The 14,312-nt window shown below is 42.1% G+C and overlaps 1 long non-coding RNA gene across 2 annotated transcripts; it reads right to left on the reverse strand.

Annotated features, from left to right (window-relative positions):
* Positions 1–1,975: 1,975 nt before the first annotated feature.
* On the reverse strand, positions 1,976–13,477 carry LOC147650780 (uncharacterized). 2 transcript variants are annotated; one of them, XR_015275306.1, is made up of 2 exons: positions 13,345–13,477; positions 1,976–2,342 (listed from the first exon to the last, which is right to left on the reverse strand). It is a non-coding gene; the product is annotated as an uncharacterized LOC147650780 (long non-coding RNA). The 2 variants fall into 2 exon arrangements; XR_015275307.1 differs by lacking the exon at positions 13,345–13,477 and adding an exon at positions 3,855–4,435.
* Between the last annotated feature and the right edge of the window lie 835 nt (positions 13,478–14,312).

The following is a 14,312-nucleotide window of genomic DNA, read 5'->3' on the forward strand; positions in this document are numbered from 1 at the left end:
ATGGACACACTGCTGTGCCCTGGGCTCTGGGATGGCCCTGCTGGAGCAGGGAGGTGGCACCAGAGGAGCCCCTGTGGGCCCCTCCTGCCTGACCCAACCTGGGGTTCTGTGATTCTGACATTTGCTGACTAAAATTTCATTCCCAGTGCTGGTGGAAATCTGTTTCAAACTCCTTATTTCAGGAGGTGCAGGGCACAGAACTGTCCAAGCTCCAGCCCAGACACACGGCCGTGGCTCAGGAAGAGCAGGATGCTGTTGGCTGCCTGGCAAGCCCTGCTCTACATCAGCTTCACCATCACTCCCTTCCCTGTCCTTCCTCCTCATTCACTGGAGGCATTTGTCTGATGAGCAAATCGAGGCTGACAGGGAAGGTCACTGTGCCCAACTGTGAGTCTCAGCATACAAATGGTCCCCAAACAGTGACCGTGTCCCATTATTGATAAAGCCTTGAAAAGTCTTTAATGCATCTTCATTTCACAAAGCAACTGCCTTCAAGGTTGCTCTGAGAAAATAAGCAGCCAGAATGCTGAAGAATTCTCTAAGTTTGCATTCTCCTGAAGATTAAAAGATAATAACACTTCTATTAGAATCACTCTGCTACGCTGTATTGATCTCATCAGGGAGGCCACTGCAGGTCTAATATGAACAGAGCAGTTTTAGAATTAATCACAGGAGTTTTTATTATGGTTCATAGGGCTCCTCATTCAAATGGCATCGTTTGCAATATTTATGGCCTAGATTGGTTGCCATTATTAAGTGCAAGTGTGCCACATGGTGTCTGGCCTGCTGTGTTAAAACACAAAGTCATTCTTCAAAAGTAAATCTTATCTAAACTATGCACAAAAAGCCAATTACTTTTTGATTTACATTTTAATTTCACATTCAGCTTTCCCCTTATATACAAACCTCTTACTTAATCTTTGTTTTGGATTAACTAGCACAGGCATACAAGGTACACGCCGTAGTTTTAAGTAGACTGTTAGAGCATATTAATGCATTCTGCTCTAAAAGATGTATTTGGTCACTGACAAGGCACACTTTCTGTGTGAGAGAAGCAAATGAAAAGCTGGAAGAAATAGAGCACCCTGCAAAGTGGACTGGCCACTGATCTTCAAGATAAAACACACTCATTAAGATTCTCAACTTAGACGGTGAACTTGGAAATGAAAAAAGTGTTTTTCAATGTCAGAACAAGCCCTCAGTGACCAGATCCAGTAGTGATTTAAGACAGAGCTCTTGCATTTCCATGTTCCTTGCTTTGCTGGTTTGGTTTTTTAATCTTTGCCAAGGTTTCAGCCAAGCTCATGTTTCAGTCATGCTCATTCCTGTTTGCCTGATCCCACCAGCATTTCCTCACCATGAGGATGACAGAAGTTGAATCTCAGCAAATGTGAATGAGCAAATGCAATCCTGATGCTAAGTTATTAAATTAATTAATTAAATTTAATTAATTAATTAATTACAACCCTGAGAGGGGAGGTTCTTTTTTGTTTTGGTTTGTCTCTTTTAAACCAGAAAGAACTTTAGGGAGTCTGGTAAAGTACGTTGAAAATTTTTGTCCCTAATCTCAGATTCTGTTGAGTTTTTAGTGAATTTCGGGCAAGAAAACTGCACTAACCTTTTCAAGGCCATGTAAGGAATGTCCACAACAATTTCACATTAAACCTAACCATTAACCTATAATAAAATGAATTAGAATTGCTTGTATAAACATCTCTGTTGTCTTTAAAATCCCTCATATTCTCTTAACTCCATTTGAAAACAAGCCATTATTATGACATTCATTTAATTTGAGGGACTAATTATACGTGGCAAGCACATACCTAAATGCTTTGAAGGGTGGAAAAACACTTAATGAACGTAGAAAAAATTGTATTTATCTGCTTAGTCAATGCAATAAAGCAGGTCTGCTCACACTTTTTTCTCCTGACAGCACAAGGTAGGAAGTAGCAATAGAGAAAAGACAAAATAAAAATGAATTGGCAGAAGCCTCCCAATTTATTAAGACTGCAAGGCATATGCAAGTGATATACATTTACAAGTGGTGTACATTTACAAGGGGTGTACATTTACAAGTGATATGCATTTACAAGTGATATACATTTACTAGTGATATACACTTAAAAGGGGTATACATTTACAAGGGGTATTCAGTTATAAGGGATGTAAAAGTTCTCAGCAGGGTAGAAAAAACCAATGCCAAGTTGTGCTGGGAATCACCTTGGGAATCACCTTGTCTCCAGTCCCCACTGACCCCAGCATTCCCTGTCTCAGCTCAGTCCTTCCAGGATACTGCTGTGAAGCATCTCCACTGATTCCTGCTTTCTCCTGGACAAAAGGACCTAGGAAACAGAATGAATATAACAATGGTATCATACACTTCAATTCACACACACACATTTGTTTTCATCTTGCTCCCATTCCAACTCACTCAGCCTCCATAAACAACTCTCCCAATGAATTCTTTGCTAACAGAGACACCACCACACCTAATTTCAGCCTGATGGCCAACAACAGTTTGCCACAACATGTTGGTAGATCTGTTTACTTCTGCTTTCTGTATTATAAGTAAATATATTCATATTCATCATATTCATAACTTGGTTGATCACTGCACTTTAAAGCCAACAAAATCAAAACTGAGATTGGAATACACCTCTCTCCCAACATCCTAGGAATCCACTTATGCTCTTTTTTTGATAGCTAGTGAAAAATAATTGTTTGGAGTTTTGTTTTGGGTCTTTTTCTTTTTAAGCAACTACCAATCTACTGTGCAGCAGAACTCTGCAAATTAACTCTTGGATCACAGCACCACCTTATCTACTCCTCTTTACCAGCCAAATAACATATTGACTATCATTCTCACCTCTGACAGATCTAACCCAAGTCTCCCAGAGTGAAAGATTAGGAAGTTAATCCATTTTGAAGCCTTGCTGCGAGATATTAATGTTTTCAAAAACAAAAGTGATGGATGAATATTATTCAGGTCAAATAAAATCAGAGTTCTAAGAAGAGCTAGCCAGGTTTCAGTTCCAAAAAACAGTGTGTGATAAAACCAAGCCTTGAGATAGGGCATCAAATGGGAATTCAAACATATTTATTCCTAGTTTAGGGAGATATTTTAATTTCATAATTGATGAAGTGGGTTTTGAATGCAGTTTTCAGCAAGTCTATTCAAAATTTACTATAGGATGCTTTGGGAGAGATGGCTGTGATACCATCTCTGCTTTTAGCATCATTCTTTAATTTCATTCTCTGTAATTTGCAGCCTCTCCTGCATATGTGTTCCTACACACACCAAGTGTTCCTGTATCCTGATACACACACACATAAATGCAGTCCCTTTTCCACCACTAAATCCAGATTTCATACCTGTATATTTACACATATGAAAATACAGCCTTTTAAAATCCTCCAAGTGCTGCATTCAACATCTCAAGTTCATATTTCATGCTCTATTGAACTTATGCATTTTTTAAAAGTGAAATTGCCTATGCAATACTGTTCAAGTTGTTGTCATTAATTATACACTTGTATTTATGGTATAATTTAGTGTGCACTTGAGAACAGTAATTCAGGTTCACTTAGATTCGGCTCCCCAGCTAAAGGAAATGAGATTAATTGATACAATAATAGGGTGACTCTTTGGCTGGCCAAGATGGGAGTCCCCAAACAGAAATAACCAGAAAACAACTCCAGAGATTATCAGGAAAAGCTGAATACATGGAAATTCTCTTGAAAATATAAAGCAGGGCAGCATGGGGCAAATCACCCAGTTCCACCCAAGATTCAAGCAGTCTCTGTGCTTTCACATGTATTTAAGGTGTCCAGTAGAGATTTAAGGTGTACAATACCTGGGAGCCACTGCTTCCTGCAGCTTCCTAAAGGAAGAAGGGAAAACAGAGAAGAAGGCAAGAGTTCCCAAAGAATAGACCAAAGAAATACTACCAGACAAATGTTTGTCTTGCTCCAAGTTTTAAACAATATTGCCTTGAAATGGAATATATTTCATTAAAAAACAAAGAAATCAGCAACCAAAAAGCCCAAGCCAAAGTTTAACTCCTAGAAGAGGCATCTATAGAACTAAGGAACAGGGATGTCAGCATTTTCTCTTGTGGTTATTCTCTAGAGAAAATGGTAAGGAACTGTAGAACAATTATAGAAGCCTCTCTTCAAAATCCATCTTTAATTTTCCTTGTTTCTGTGACACACTGCCTCAGGAATTCTGAGTCAATTCTGATCACTCTGTTCTCTGGAATGATTTTCAAATTACCAGAATTCAGGCAGAAGCTGATAGGCAAAATCCACTCCTCACAGACATTGACAGTTAAAAAAAGTAAAATAGTTTTTACTGAAGCAAGAAAGAACTTAACAGTAGTGGCTGTTTAAGTATGGCAGATAAACACAGCTTACACCAGATAACATAAAACAGCACAAGATTACGGTGTAAATGTGGCATAATTGTGACTTAACAGAAGTCCCCAGGTAACAGCATCCTCCTATGAGGAATTACTGACAGCACAATGGTGTTTAAGTAGGAAAGATTCAAGATTCATTTCCAACCCTCAGTAAAGCTTGTTAGCTCAGGTTTCGTGGCAGGATAACCCAGAATCCCAAACCCAGTCCCAGAAATCAGAACACGTATCATCCCCACGTTTTGGGGTGAGCAGGGTCTGCTCTGTGCCCCCCACAGCCCCAGGATGGCAGAGCTGGTGGTGCCATCGCCAGACAGGCGGTGACAGGCAGGAGGGGCACGGGGACATGGCAGTGTCACCTGTCAGCCTCAGCAGCCCTGCAGCTGCCACCTGCTCAGCCTGGCACAGCCACCTGGGGCCATGGGGACACGGGGACATGGGGACACGGGGACACAGGGACATGGACACAGGGACAGGGACACAGGGACAGGGACACAGACACAGGGACAGGGACTCAGGGACACAGGGATACAGGGACACAGGGACGCGGACACAGACACAGGGACACAGGGACACAGGGACACAGGGACAGGGACACAGGGACAGGGACAGGAACACAGGGACTCAGGGACAGGGACTCAGGGACACAGGGACAGGAACACAGGGACACAGGGACAGGGACTCAGGGACACAGGGACGCGGACACAGGGACACAGGGACACAGGGACACAAGGACACAGGGGCAGGGACACAGGGACACAGGGACAGGAACACAGACACAGGGACAGGGACAGGAACACAGGGACACAGGGACAGACACACAGACACACAGGGACACAGACACACAGGGACACAGGGACACAGGGACAGACAGGGACACAGGGACACAGGGACACAGGGACACAGGAATAGGGACACAGGGACACAGGGACACAGGCACAGGCAGTGCCCAGCTGCTCTTTGCCCTCCCGAGCACCACCCCTCCCTCCTGGGGCAGGTGCCACAACAGACACACTGAACACACCAACCCCACATGGAAATACAGAGTTACATTTCACATGCTGAATCAATCCCATTTTCTGCCCAATTCTGTTTCAAAGCAAATACAAAATACAGCAGTACAGAGCATCACATGCATGCAGTCCATTACTTCATGAGTTATTTTGTGCTAATTTTGGTGAAAAACACCCACAATAGAAATGCTTGCTTCAAAGTCAAAGACCACTTTTAGACTTGGAAGAGATATCTGGAATAAGTTGTCTCCAGTCAACTGACGATGCACAATTTCAGGAAAATCATTTTAAACTGTCAGTGATCTGCTTATTACATGCTTGACTAATTCCTTGAACAGAGGAAAGCCCCACATGACTGCAGAACAGATAGAGGAGATGAAAGATATATGGACTCTCTTTCCACAGAATCCAATTGCTGGTTTCTATAAATATGAAAATATATTTTTGTGATACAAGCAATGGCAAAACATGACTTTACCTCCTGGTCTGTTTGAAAATGCAAAGGTTTTTCCACAGTGAGAAAAAGCCTGGAATGTGCCTTGGATGCAATGATGAACTAATGCCTCAAATCCCTACAGTGTAAGCCTGATTATAAATTTCTAACTCCCATTTAGGGTTTTAATATGGCAGAGATTCACTGGGAATACATGGACTGAGATTCATTTTCATTTTCCTACTGGGAAGTGTTTACTGCAGAGAAGCTCAACTTTTTGTATTGTACAATGATACTCTCCCTAATTATCTTTATACCCCATGCCCTCATGAATTCCCTGTGATCTTTGTCGAGGGACCACATCTAAAACCCAGCCATCTTAATCTTTTAGATCAAAGTGTGGACTGAATAGACTCAAAGCCAAATTATGTGATAAACTATTTCCAAAGCTAAAATCATAAATAATAGGCAGGAAATGAGCAGCAGTGGGAGGTTACAAGAGCACCTTTCAACTGAAGAACAGGAGATTTTGTGTAGAGAGCTCCTGGTTAACAGAGCCATGGGTGAGGACCACCTGGTTTAAACCCCAAATAACATAATAATCTTTAGAGGGGGGAGTGAAGGTACTTGGGGATGGGCTGGGGAGAGTTAGACTTCACAAACTCACAGAAAGTTTCAAAAGCCTAAATGGGAGTTAGAAATTTATCATCAGACTTACACCATGGGGACTGGAGGCCTTAGTTCATCATTGCTCCAAGGCACATTCATTCCAGGCTCTTCCCACTGTGAAGAACCTTTGCATTTTCAAAAACTTTTTCCTCAGGTTGGCTTGGAAACTGGATACACTTTTATTTAGGCTGCATGTTCACCTTCCAGTGAAGAAATGCACCTGCAAAGCCTTTGGGATACTGGAGGAACCCTCCCTGCAGCTCCAGAGGCAGAGCGCAGGTCAGTGCAGCACAGTGAGTGCCCACCTCCTCCACCCACCCAGCCACAGCAGCAGAGACACAACACCTCCACACCTGGTGGACCTGATTTTCTCTGAGCTTGAAGGAATTGCAAGCTGTCAGTGACTGGTATGTTCTTAAGGGAAAGTTTCTTGGGAGATCTTACACTCAAAGACATTTGTAAACCATCTTGCTTTCTCAAAACATAACTGCATTACTGTAGATAGCGTGTTTTTCTCTTCTCCCACCAATGGGACAAGAGGTGGTGTTCTCTTGCCCAGTCATGTTAACCCTGTAGTGTAAAACCCTGTAAAAACTGAAAAGTTCAGAGAATAAAAACCCCTTTTCCTATTGACTCGTTCTGGTGTGTGCTGTGAACCCACACTTCTGCATCGTGTCCAGCAGTGACAGGAGTAAGGCACTGACTCCCCAAACTGCTCAGCACTCCCCAAACCCCACGGCTGTGCCCAGCACAACTCAGCCTTGGCTTACCTGAGGCCACCAAACCCACGGAGTTCAGCACCCTCAGTATTTATCCCAGCTGAACACTGGGAGGTTTCAACACCAAACACACTCAGTCCTCACCACCTGTAATAGAGCTGCACTATTTCTGCCAGATACAGCCTTGGTGCTGCTGCTGGAATTATTAGATCTTTATAATCTCCCCAATCTACTGCCAAACCACCCCTATTTCAGAAGTCAAAGACCAAATGCTAACACACATTTCTAATTATAAGAGATGGGAAAATTGTTCTATTCCACCTCCAGTCCCTGACAAGGACATCACACCTACTGAATTTCAGCTGCTCCTGTTTCTCTGGCATGATGAGAGGCACTCACACCCCAGAAATGCTGGGCCCAGTCAGTGCCTAGCTGCATATGTCAAATTATCCACTGCCAATTCAGACTGGTTCAGTTCCCTTCATCAGCGGTGGTGAATCACTTCTCTTAGCATATGGTTACACATCACGTGTCTAACTCTACTTCTGCCCTCTGAAAAATCATCTGAGGAGGGATTCACTGAAGTTTTAGATACGGAGAAATTCAGCAGTGAAAATTATTGATGCTCACCATTATCTGTTTGCATACACAGTCGGCAGGCTGGGCAGGGAATGTTCACTTAGCAGGGCTGGATTAGTATTTTAAAACTCTTTTTATTATTGATTTAACCACTTGAAGCTGCTGGAAGCAGAGTTCTTGTGGCAGCTGTTAATGCAAGAGGCATTAGGGAAAATCCCTACTGTGGAGGTGTGCAAAAATGTTCACACATTAATGGTGAGATTTCACTTTTCATCAGCATCATGTGCAACCCCAAATCCCCATTTTATCCTGCTCTGCTGGATAAGAAACGTGAAAGGGGAAAAGTTGGGGGGTTTTGGTGGTGGTTTTTTGTTTGTTTGCTTTTTTTTGTTTTTTCTAATTTACTTTAGTCCTTTCTAAAACCAGGATCCTGCAGTCTAGCCAAACTGAGGAGCACTTTTTTTCCCCTCAAGTCATTCCATTAAAGTTAATGCAGGCACTTGCAGAGCAGGGCTATTCAAAGAGAGCAATGGTATCAGTGCAGCTCTGCATGATCACAAGGCCATTAACAAGATCCTTAAAAAAAAGAAGAAAGTGGCTTTATCAAAGCTGAAATGGACCAGGCTATGCAACACTGTTAAAACTACTCTTGGCCAAGACAAGGGTGGGGAAATTAGTTTCTTCATTTAAAATAAAAATTAAGGTAACTAACCTCCAGACAACATGAATCAAGGAAAATATGCACTTAAAATTTTGTCTTCTCTGCAGATGAAAACTCATTCTGATTGAGGCAGGATGTGGATTCATGGTTTAAAAGCCGTTCCAGAAGTTTCACACTTGCCATGTCTTAATTTGAACAGTCCCTCTCTTAATTAACCCAAAATAACTCCCGTGCAGAGAAGCTCTTGCGTGGCTCACAAAAGAAATACTCCAAAAACTGTAATGATTTTCAAATCCATTGATAACTATTATGTCCTTCACTTATTTTTCATGTTCCTGCATCTCTGTTCTAAATGATTGTTTCATTGATGCCAACAAAAATTAGCACATTATTGCCATGAACCAAATCTATTCATTGGCTTGACAATGCTGCCCTTCAGTTCTGTAAACACTTGAAAAAGTTCCAAACTATAAACAATAGGCCTAGAAAAGCCTCTCACCACCCATATCCGAAGATATTTCACTTGTGCAGAATAAAGCAAGGCAACTCTCATTGCTCTCTTCAGTGCCTGAAGGGATCCTGTGAGGGGGATGAAGAGGGACTTGGGACAAGGGCTGGAGGGACAGGACCCAGGGAATGGCTGCCAGAGGGCAGGGATAGATGGGATATTGGGCAGGAATTGTTCCCTGGCAGGGTGGGCAGGCCCTGGCACAGGGTGCCCAGAGCAGCTGGGGCTGCCCCTGGATCCCTGGCAGTGCCCAAGGCCAGGTTGGACACTGGGGCTGGAGCAGCCTGGGACAGTGGGAGGTGTCCCTGCCATGGCAGGGGTAGCACTGGGTGATCCTCAAGGTCCTTTCCAACCCAAACCATTCTGGGATTCTGTACATAATTGCAAAAACCCATTCCAAAATATCTCTGTATACTGAATATTTGGGTGTGCCTGTGCACTGATTAATGTGCTAAACTGCTTCACCTGCCCCACCACCATCTCAGCTCTGTTGGCTTCAGAGACCACTCAGAGCATCACTATCATGGACCAAGGGGCATTTCATTTCCCACAGACTCCAACTGAGCAAAGCTGGAAAGCACAGGGAAAACACTGAAACAATTTGCTTTTTAAAAACATTCTACTTTGAATTTAAATACAAAATTCCTATGATAATCTCCATGGTTTGGTACTAAGGTTGTACCATGCTTCTCTTAAACCCACTTGGTCTGTGGGTCCAACTGATATATAAAATGGATCCATTGATGCTTACAGATCCATATCTGGCAGGACTGTGAGTTTGAGAATGATTTCTATTTCAATTGAAAGCGGAAAAAAAGAAAAAAATAAAATTAACCATAGCATAAATGAGATAATTGCCCAAATTCAGGTACTACTCAATAAATTTATTATAACTTTGGTCTGGAGAGTTCCAAAAGTGCCAAGTTACAGCAGCAGTGAAAGACAAAAACTGGGGATTTCAGCAGTGCTGCTCAGAAAACAGAGCTTGTGAACAGCAGCAGGGCCTGGATTTGTGGTGCAGGAGAGAGGCACTGAACCCCTGGCTCTCTGGGAGCGCTGCTCTTTGACAGTTCCATGCTTGATTATACTCATTTTCTACTTCAGCAAGCAGCAAAATTTTATGAGATCCACCCCCATAGATGTTTGTTCCCTAACAATCTGGTGTACAGTTACAGAAGTTGCTAAATATGATTATTGCCTGGGAAGCAAGGAGAAAACAGAAATTTTTTAAGCCAGTGTGCTAATCCCAGCGATTCCCCTTCTGCCCCCCACCAGCAGCAATGCCAGGACAAGGCACTGCCACCCAAACCCCACAAACAGGGGAGCATAAACCAGTAAATTAAGTCAATGAGTAGAAAATTATTTACTTATATTTGAAGATAGCTAATATTGATCTATTTCTTGCTCCAGCAGAAGGTGGTTTTGTCTCTTTTAAGCAGAGGGCAGAAGGTTTGTAATTACCCAGCTGCAAATGGGGCACAAGTACCTGCTCCTGTTGGAACCCAAAGCTTAATACCTGTGGTCACAAATGCCTCAAAATGCACAGAATACAAAATCATTTTTGGTGCAATTCCTTCTTTCGTTGTTTCTGTGTCTCTGTTTCAGTCTGTTCTCATCCTGTAAACAAAATCATTCCCTTTTCCATTTTGGCCCCTCATTGTGATTTCACTGGGAGCAGAGCACTGTCCCCCCTGCCCTGATTCCCCCCAGTTATTTTTGATAAATCTGAGGCATTCAGCCCCCTGCATCAGGCAGGTATGTCTGTCAGGGATCCTCATCCCTGCTGCATAGGATTGCATCCTTTCATTAGCAAACGTTGCCAAACAAAGCACTTCTCCGACAACTTCTCATTTCCAGGCATATTACAGGGTTCCATCTTAGACCAGCTTTACTGTTATAGATTTAGATTGAATTTGCCTCACTAAGTTGTCCCATTCTGGGCTGATGACAAAACCTGAGCTATCCATATGCCTAATTGCACTCATAAATGGAGCTCTTAGCAGGCTGTGGTGGTGATGGTGCTACAGTTGCTGTTTATGGAATTGTTCTCTAATTCCCTTTTTTCCTAAGCTGAAATATTTTTTCCTAGGACTTGCACACATTCTGATGGAGAATGTTATTTTTCATGAAATGTACTTGGCCTGCAAACAGCAGCAGAAGGGAGAGGGAATGCAAGTGAGAAATAACCAAATGAGGGAAAGAAAAGGTAACTGTGTACCCAGTCTGGGTGGAAATCATCACAAGCAGCCCCAGCCAAGCTCCACAAAAGGGGCAGCAAAGTATCCAAGCACCCAAGGAGCCATCTGGCCTCGTTCTTCTTGTCACCAGCTCCTTCCAGACAAACATCCCCTGCCAACCCCTGCTAGGGCAGCTCTGAGCTCTGCTCTGGGCCAGGGACAGCACCCAGGGAGAGGCTGGAGCTGGGCAGGCTCAGAGCAGGGAAAGGTTCTGCTTCCCCCAGAGGTGCTGGCACTGCCCAGGCTCCCCAGGGAATGGGCACGGCCCCGAGGCTGCCAGAGCTCCAGGAGCGCTTGGCCAGCGCTGCCAGGGATGCCCAGGGGGATTGTTGGGGGGTCTGGGCAGGGACTGGAGCTGTGCCCATGATCCTGGTGGATATTCCAGCCCTGGATGTTCTGTGCTTCAAACGATCTTCACTCACAAAGTGATTCCTTTAAGGTAAATTCTCCACATTGGGATAATTCAATGGGGAAATAAATAAATTTATATGTGCACCAAAACTTTCAGGTCATATCATTTGTGCTTTCTTAATATTCATTGACATGAAAATCCCCCTGGACTTTTTGCTTGCTTTTTGAGTCTTTTCCCTGGTGTACACATAGCTGTGAAATCACCCAGGAAATTCCTTAAAGCAACATTTGGACTGATGCTTTGAAATTACATTCCCATTTCAAACAGGACTCAAATAATTTTAAAATGGTAACAAAAGTTTAACAAATATGAAAATAAAGAAATCAATGAGTCACTTAAACCATTGTGGGTCAGATTAACATAAAACTTAACAGAAAACATAAAAAAAATCATTAACTGGAAAAATTCTTGTTTTGGGTAAGGGAAGGCAGTCTAGGAAGATACTGTTTCTCACTAACTGAGGTGAGAATGACAGAGTGACTTAAAACACTTTATGAGAATTATTTCATAAACACTCATGTGAAAGAATTCAAACTTTAAAAGCAGCCTTCAAATCAAAATTGTTACTGAAGTGCTTCATCTGATTAGAATGAGGCTTTCAAAAAATTTGAAAAATCCAAATAACATAGACATTTCTTTGCTTTCTTCTGTCCTGCTCCTTTCTCCTCACTATAGCAATATAGAATTTTATCCGTTTGGGTGTGAATTCCTTCCTTATGGGTGATGAATTCCTACAGCACTAATGGTCTTTGGAAGATTTCTGAAATGATGTGTGGCAGATCTCAGAGAATCCCATTCCTCTGCCCCAGTACCACTCTGCCAGAGGGGATTGGCCAGTCCATTCTGCACGTTTAAACAGTAATTTTATCAAAATTCCCCTTTTCAGGGTATCACAGCCCAGCTGACAGGATGGTTACTCTGATATTTGCAAACTGCTTCAAGCCCTCAGCCCATCCCTGCCTCTGTGAGCTGCCCAAGGATGTGATGCCAGCAGGACCTGGGTGCCTCAGGGGGAGTTCTGTGCTCATTTATAATCTGGTCAGTGGGTTTAAAGGCACTCAGACATGCATTAAAATCTGTCTGAGACGGGACCTTGAAGTTAATTTTCAATTGATTCTGTCTTGTAAATGCCACTTAAGTAAGAACTTCAGTCTTTTTCTTTTTCCTCCTTTTTTCTTCTTCCTCCAGAAGGCAGAAGTTTAATTAGGAGGATGCCATTCTGCTTTGCTTCTCCCAAAGGATGTAACTGCCACAGTCCAATAATCATTTTTACATGTGGACCATACCTGAAGTGACTTAAGGAATTTAATTCCCTACAAAAGCATGATGTGATACAGTGCACAAGCTAGACTGTAAAATCACTAAATATCATTGTTCACCTAAGCCTATTTCACCTCACAGATTTAATGTTTTTCTACTGAGAAAGAACAGGTTAGGGGGAGTCAATTCCACAATTTTAACATATCAGCAAAAAAAGAGAAAAATTCCTGCAGTCCAAGAGGTGGAACTGTATCGATTTTGCTGTTTTGCTCAGGAGCACAATATCAATTCTGTTTGCAATTATTTTGCATTACTAATCAGCTCATTACCAGGCAGTCAGGCAATGTTAGTTCATGCTACAATACACTCGTGGGTCATTTGCCAATAGCAATAAAATTTCACAATGTACCAGGTGAAATTTTGTGTCACTCACGGTACCTGTGGAGGGCTCATCTGCAAATCTGCTTTACTGAGGATGAGAGAGCTTCCACAGACAGTGAAACCATGGTGCACATGAGGAAATATGACATTTACAAAGGAGGAAACGTCTGCTGGAGTGGAAATTCAGCAGCTGAAAAGCAACAAGGAACATCCAGTTAAAGGGGCTTAAATTAAATAACTATTCAAGCAGCAACCTGGCTTTAGCAGGAATAATATATAGCTTAAATCTGGGTCCATCACATCAGGTACAGCCACTGGAATTGTTGTATTTAATCAAAATACAAGACTGTTAGCAGTAAATGTGTGGTCTGTGACACTGCAAGGGCCACATGGCTACAGCACATTACAAAAAGCATGGCTGGGAAAATTTAAACTTTCTTTATAAATGTATAACCCTTATATACAGTTGGTTTTGGAAGCTTCAGGCACACTTTAAATATGCTGGAATTTTCGGTTTTGTATTCTTGCAGTATTATTTTCTCCATAAGAAAGTATGGAGCTTGCAGTACAAAGTGATTCTTTAGAATGCAAAGATGCAAGTAAAAATTGGTATATTGCGTCCTTCCTTGTTCCTATAATCCATAAAACTTATGAAAAAGTAGTCTCTTGAAATTTATTTCAACCGATGACACAGAATATGAAGTGGAAGGACAAACAGTCCCCTGCACAATTCTATTAGAAAATAAAATTTATGTATATATGTAAATATTCTCTCCTAAATATCAGTTAGGATTGCAGAGTCCTTTCGGCATGGGGTTTGCATTTAGAATTTTCAAGAAGAATTATTTTCAAAGTTGGCAGTAAAACTTATTCTCTGTTCTCGTCCATGTATGTAGAAAATCTTAATTACTTGCTTCAGTATGTATTATTTTTACTTCAACATTTCTAATTTGGTTTCTAGTATGATAACTATCTTTTGAGAAGCAATTATTCTATATTTCTCCTTATTACCTGCTCAGTTTTAT

This window comes from Cyanistes caeruleus, chromosome 12 (assembly GCF_971803275.1).
Source record: "Cyanistes caeruleus chromosome 12, bCyaCae1.hap1.1, whole genome shotgun sequence".
Taxonomy (NCBI): Eukaryota; Metazoa; Chordata; class Aves; order Passeriformes; family Paridae; genus Cyanistes; species Cyanistes caeruleus.